This window comes from Parasteatoda tepidariorum, chromosome 1, assembly GCF_982258835.1.
Source record: "Parasteatoda tepidariorum strain Cologne lab strain chromosome 1, Ptep-v5.0, whole genome shotgun sequence".
Classification (NCBI taxonomy): Eukaryota; Metazoa; Arthropoda; class Arachnida; order Araneae; family Theridiidae; genus Parasteatoda; species Parasteatoda tepidariorum.
In genome coordinates this window covers 103,203,521-103,210,855 of record NC_141755.1, presented here as the reverse complement: position 1 = coordinate 103,210,855, position 7,335 = coordinate 103,203,521, and positions in this window count along the sequence as shown.

Below are 7,335 nucleotides of genomic sequence, written 5' to 3'. Positions count from 1 at the left end.
CTACCACCATTCGAATGCTTACTCCTGCCGTTGTTCTTAGTGGTAAGGATACGAGATCAAATCGCGGCAGCCTGCATATACATGTGGATCTTTTGAGCCTGTGTTTTGGCTGATTATCCTCTTCTTAAATAGTTATTTCTGCACAGGTTCTCAAGGTCCTATTTGTTTCAATCTGAAGCGACTGAGATCAGGGAAAAAAGCGCACTCCTTCCTAAGCTTTCGAATCCCAGAGATGGCTGCAATGGATGGAATTCTGCTTCCAGTGCTGGTATAAAATACCCTAGTATACCAATATAATTCGGGTCTTCATTGGACCAATATTTACGAATTTTAGCTAAATAAGGGTTTAAATGATCGTTGTTTTCCGATATTAGCCTTATATAGAATTATCATATTCATCCGATATTTCATAGCCGCTTTACAGCTAATATTCCAAGAAAGAACTGTCAGATTCATCCGATATTTTAAAATCATTATTCAGTCAATATAAGCCCTATATTGGTTTTATATAGGTCGATATTGCCCTTAAATAGGACCCATATTAAAAATTCTAGACGTCCCAATATGGGTCCCTCAGTGCATGTGTTCTAATATGACTCATATTCTGCCTATCTTGAGCCCAACTGGGACCAAGGTAAAATTGTTGCTAAAGTATACTCAGTTGTAGACGAATCGTAGGTCGGAATCTTCTTACCGTCGAGTTAACCGTGAGATGCTTTCGTTTTTTTTCCTCACCATGTTACACAAATGTGGTTAGTTCCACCTAAGAGCTCTCCAAGAAGGCTAATTTATCCCAATGCTTGATTTCGCTATCCTATCGCCTTCTGTTTTGGGTTCCGAATTACAAGACTACGAAGTTAAAAATGCACAGTCGTAAAACTAAAAATGTGTCAATAGTTCAACGCCGGTTGTAATATAAAATGAAAACAAACTAACCATGTATAAGTCACATTCGCTGATGGTGCTTCTTGTATAAAATCTTTTCTTATAGTTCGCATTGCATATTGCATTCCATTTCATCTATGTTATGATACTTCTGTTTGATCCATTGCAAATAAGCTGCTTTCGCCAATTCTATGCCAGGTTTTCTTAATTTTGGCACAATAACCTGACTTATTCACATCTTATACATAAAGTTCCTTCATCTTTTTTGATTCGTATTAACAGGTTAGAATTTCGGAGCTTCTAATACCCAAAGCGGTTGGAGTAGCAGAAGCGTGAGAGTTCTGTCGCCTACCTGACTAACACGAAGTGAATCTTTTTAAAGTAAATATCATTTGCGGACAGTGTTTCAAAATGGCTGTTGAATAGTTGGACAGTTAGAATTAGTTGATCAAGAAGACGAGACAGCCCTTGGTTACAACCGTTAGTTTTCTGTTTATGTTTGTCCCTTAATTTTAAAAAACAAGTAGAATATGAATATACAAAACAATAAATGAATAACATTAAGAGCCGAGTTGCATTATTTTGCGTTTGAATGAAAATGAGAAAAAGGAAATATATCGAATCTTTACGAATCGAATCTTAAAAACTTGTCTGTTACTTAACGGTAGGTCCGCATATTGGGTAGACTTTGATTTGAACATAAACAGTTATCCCCGAAAAACCGAAAAGTGATATGTTTGTGGCCACTGGAATAGCAATTACAAATAAGAAAATTTTAATACAAACAGTACTTACCCATAATGACACTTAAGATTATACTTGCCCATAATGGCAGACAATTTTACTTCTATCAGTTGATCTATCAGTCCTAAACCAAGAAAAAGCGAAAGGCGCAAAAGGACCTTTTGTAGGAATCAATTAGACAACCTAGATAAATCAGCCGTTAACTTGTTTCCACTTCATCGATAACCTAAACTCTTTTTTCATCATTGTCATATGACTGGCATGATTTTTAAAAGCTTGATTTTTTGTTTCGATAAAAATCATTGATTTAAACAACTAATTGATTTTATTCAAACCCCTTTTCTCATCGACTTTTTCAATCATGAGTTTTTACTTTCAGAACTATTTCGCTAATTTTCACGAACACTACAAATAAATTTAATAACCTTACTTTCAACAACAAAAAATGTTTAAAAATTGCACTTATCTATTTTACGGTCTAGTCCACTGCGTCCTTCACCCAGTCTTGCTTCCAGGAATTTCTGCAAGAAACAGGAACTGGCTTCCAGGAATTTCTGCAAGAAACAGGAACTGGCTTCCAGGAATTTCTGCAAGAAACAAGATAAAATATAGAAAACCAATTTTTAAAAAAATATAAGGATAGTAAGATTTCAATGACAATAAGCGAAACATCAATAAAAACCATTTTATTTTATATCCGTCGTTGAACATCCGACCCAGCTTTTGGGCTTATGACTACTAATGTTCAACTCCGTAGCCTTGGAATTTTGAACCCAATCCAGAAGACAAGGAAACTCATGAATCAATACCCCCAGAGGTCTGATTTATTATGGGATCATGGAGGACTTTGTGACTCGACAGATTTATCGTGCATCAGTCACCATTTTGCTACACCGGGAGACTTCGGCTGGCGGGTATCGAAAACACGACCTCTTGGACATGGGCACAGTGCCCTACCAAGCAGGCTATTCCGGACAACAAAAAGCATTGGGCAGCTTTGAACAGTTGGATAGTGGTAAAAGCAAAAGTTGGATGCAAAAGAGCTTTCTTTTTCATAAGAAAAAAAAATTTCGCTTTTTTTTAAAAAAAATAAAGGTTAAATAATATCTAACCTCAACTTTAAAATAACTAAACCTTTAAGAAATATTTAAGAAAATTTTTTTATTGCTATTAATATTTGAAATACACAATGAAAAAAATTATCTTTTGTACTATATACATCTTAACTTGATAAAAAAAAATAATAACACATTGTTATAAATATGCTTATATACATTACTTTACAATTCCTTACAATACTTTACAATAAATATTTTTATTGTAGAATTAATAAATATAGAAATAGAAGTGTGGGCTGATCAAATAAAAAAAAATAGAAATCTGAAGAAGAGTTAAAACAAAAAATGTCCAGAACTCTATCACACGCGAATAAGAAAGATAGTTTTTTCTTCTCGTACGCATTTTTTATTTTATAATATAAATCATTTTAATTTCATTATACTAATTTAAAAGATTTTATGAGTTCTTCTGATTCCTCATAATTACTACCATTTTTACTATTAACTATCCGTTACCTATTCATTCGGAAGATTTTAAACAATATTATTACGAACTATTGCACAGTACGAAACAAAAATCTAACTTTCATTCTAATGATAGCATTTTCATGAACTTAGTGTATACCTTAATAATTATTGGGGATAACCTCAAATAAGCACTAATTATTAAGTGGCGAAATCGGACACAGAAACGTACTTTCTCTGAATAAGCATAGAACAACTCTGAATAAGTTTATCATACTAAACTTCATATCTAGTAAATATTTGGTAACTACTTCGCATATTTACGTTAGCATATAATATATGTTTAGTCTTTATAATATTCATGAAATAATTCATAAATAAAAATAAATCATTAAATAAAATTCATGAAATAAATCATAAATAAAAATAAATCATAAAATAAAATTCATGAAATAAATTGAAAATTTTGCTCTATTTTTATAATTATTCGCTTCAAATTTTCTGACAAATGTTTTTTAGGATTACAATTTCTATATCGCAAAACAAAAAAACTCCCATACAAAGTGTTTTTTAAATAATTGAATATTTGAAATTTTGATAAAAAAAGAAAGGAAATATCCAGCGAGCGGGTTAATATATTTTTTAACGTAAGTTCTAAACACATTTTTTTTTCTTCTTATATTTCATAATAAGGATTCAAGAATGCTCCATTGAACAGTCTTTCGAAAATCCCAGAATTGAAATTTGTTTGAAGAAACATTTTATTACTTGAAACTAAAACGAGAAACAATTTAACTATTACTTAAACTCATTTCTTTGCTTTGTTAACCCTTTGACATATCATTAAACGTTAAAACTCTAAACTGTGCGGAATTATTAATTTCTTGATATAGAAATGATCTTTGATTGCACTGTGAACTACCAACTCGCAACGGAATGTTAAAAAAAAATCGGTAAATAACTACAAACTGAATTTTACGAATATTTGACTATTTTTGCTTGCTTTTTAAAAGGTATAGCTTGACATTACTATGAAGTGGTGAATTATATCAGCCTACGAATTACTTAGAAACAGTGGTGAATAAAAATCTACTAACATGAATTTATTAAACCAAGAATCACCATTGATAAACTACCACTTTAAAGTATTTATTTGCTGTCCGGAGCAAAGTTGGCATATCTGCTTTGAAGACGTCTGAGACACGTCAATTATTGTTTTGACATACGAAACAAATGACGTCTCCCAGACGTCTTCGTATGTCAAGTTACACATGCATTAAATGTCATAGCTTGAATAATTCTAAATGAATAAGAAAACAAATAAGTTATGTAAAAAATAAACTAACGCTGTATGCCTAAAATATACCCTGAAATAAATCCAAAAGAATTTCGTGGATAGAGTTGATATCGACCTTGTCAACTTGCATCTATGAAAAGGTACCCCTACATAGAATATAGTTAACATGCCTTATATAATAGTGAATTGGAATTTTGTAGTGGTTACACACTACAAATTTATAAATAAAAAAATACATTTTCAAACTCTTTCGATTAGAATGGCGACATTCCATTGCCTCATTCGACTTTTGAAAATTCAGTGATATGAGCACAATTTTTTGATGTTTTTAAAAAATTGCTTTTAAGGCTAGCAGTAAGAAAAATTGTAATTCTGCATTGATTTCTTATAAAGTAGTAACTAATTATTTCTATTTCAATCCAAAGGAACGTGTCATTATCTTATGTAAATTATATTTTAATATCGCAAGATCAAATATACTGTGTTACTAAATGAATAATACGAAGAAATTGAAGCGAAAAGGTCAAAAACTTCAAAGCTTCATTAGCTTAAAAAAAAATATGAAGGTAGTAATATCACGCCTGGCGAGTCTTGAAAATGGGAGCCAATTTTTCAGCACTCGAAACATGTCAACTTTTATTACCATCGTTATATTTTTGAAACAAATATTTCGAGCGCTCAAAGCTAGACTTCCATTCTCAAGATTCGCCAGATGTGAATGAAGAAAACAAAAGTGACTTGAAACAGAAAATGTACGGTTGTCAACGAAAAATGAAAGATAAATACAAATCTAGAAATACGGCGGTAGCCGAGGAAAAAAAAAAGAATACCTTGCCAGCGTAACCTTAGCAACATCGAACAAACCAAACATGCATTAAAATTTACACTAAAACACCATAGATGTGCCCGTTATGAAGAAAGCGGTAAATCAGCTTTTCCCGTACAATTTTATAACCTTGGGGACAAATTCCATAATTCTTCCTTCCCCTGTCACAACCTGTTACCCTTGAATCTTGTTTCATTTTATACGAATGCCTATTCCTTTCTTAACGGCATAAATGCCTCGCTCTCTCTTCCATATCGCGTGGAAATGCATTTCTCTCTGATTTGCCCCCCACGCCTTCTGCGGTTTTTCTAGTTTTGTTTTTTTTCACGTTTCGTTACGAGTACTAATAAGATTAGCTTACGACTACTAATGTTCAACTCCGTTGATAATAATATTTCTAAATGTCAACATATGTCGCTCTGAGCAGTAACGTAAAATTATTAATTGTAATCAGTTTCCTCCATGGCACTGTATCGTGAACATCTTCCATGTTTTTGTTATTATATTATGTTAAAGGCGTTTGTAATGATTTAAAACCTCGAGATCATCGTATTTAACATCCACAGCTTTGCAATTTTGAACCCAATTCAGAAGACAAGGGAACTCTTGGATCAAGAATTGGGCGAAATAAGCCTTCGTGGAAAACCTTTTGATGGAACTAACTCGTATTTGCGTTACATGGAGAGGAAAACAACGAGAACCTCCCACGGTTAGCCTGACGGCAAAGGGACTCTAACCTCAAAATGTATAGAAACATCAGGATGCTATTCGAAAACCATTTTTATCAAAAGAAAACCATATAACGTAAACATTTGTCTGAATGAAGCGATTTGTTTAAATAATGGGTCACTGAATACTCTTAAATATACACATTTCAATGTTTTTAAAATACCACAAAACATTAACCATTTTCTTCAGTTGTAGAAAAAAAAATCGTAAATCATATAAAACCTTGTGAATATGCATTAGAATTATCTCTTCCAGATCCTTGACATTTTTATTCCTGGGACGTTTTTGTCGTTAAAATTCCATACCTGGAATACTCGATTCAAAGCTTACAAAAGATTAACCATACTACTCTGAATATAATTATATGAATTTATGTAAAATTGAGTTTGGTGTAAGATTTTCACATAAGCAAGTTAAAACAACGTAAAACACAAATAATGACATAAAAAGTTCGGGCGTTCAAATTCCAAAACCGTGGAAAATCGGAAATAATTTAATAATCGATTCAAATTTTATTTTCAATGGAGAGTAAAGAGGAAATATTTGTTTTTCGGACAGAAATTTGCCAAAAATTGTCTGTTGCTTAATAACATCGTGTTAATAAATACGCTATTCCGAGCAAACACACAAAATGTTAAATGAAAAAAAAATTCTTCAGTTTTTATTTTATTCTTTTTTATTGTGTCAACTTCATAGCGTAGCAACAGAATTGGTCGCTTAGCAACAAACTTGGTCTCCTTAGCAACGAAAATCAAATTGTTCTTTTGTTATCTTTAATTTCTCCTTCTGCTGCAACGTATCGTTTGCATTTTATTTTGGACTATCGCCAAAAAAATATAGCTTCCTAAAGTTCCTTAATATTTATGATCCAATTTTTTCGAAATTTTGTCTATCCCACATTTTAAAGGTCAGGAATGTTTATTCAAAGAAGAAAATACGAAATTGTCTGAATAAAGAAAAATATATGATTATTTAGAAAAATAAATTTTTGTGCCCGATATTGTTACTTAATGTTAGTACTAATTAATCAGTATATTTGAGGTCACCCCACGAACTATTAAAATTGATAGTTAGTTCGTTAAAATTTGATCATTAAAACGAAAGTTTTTTTTTTGCGTACTGTACAGTGGCGGAGCATTACTTATTGTACTTCAAGAGCTTCAATTTACCAGTGTTTTATAATTTATTATACCGGTATTTTATGATTTACCGATATTTCATAATTTAAATTTTAATTATCATAACGTATAGCAACATTCACATTATGTAATGAAACTTAAAAATTTAATTGTAGGAACTGTTTCAGATATTATATTCTTGATAAACTTTTT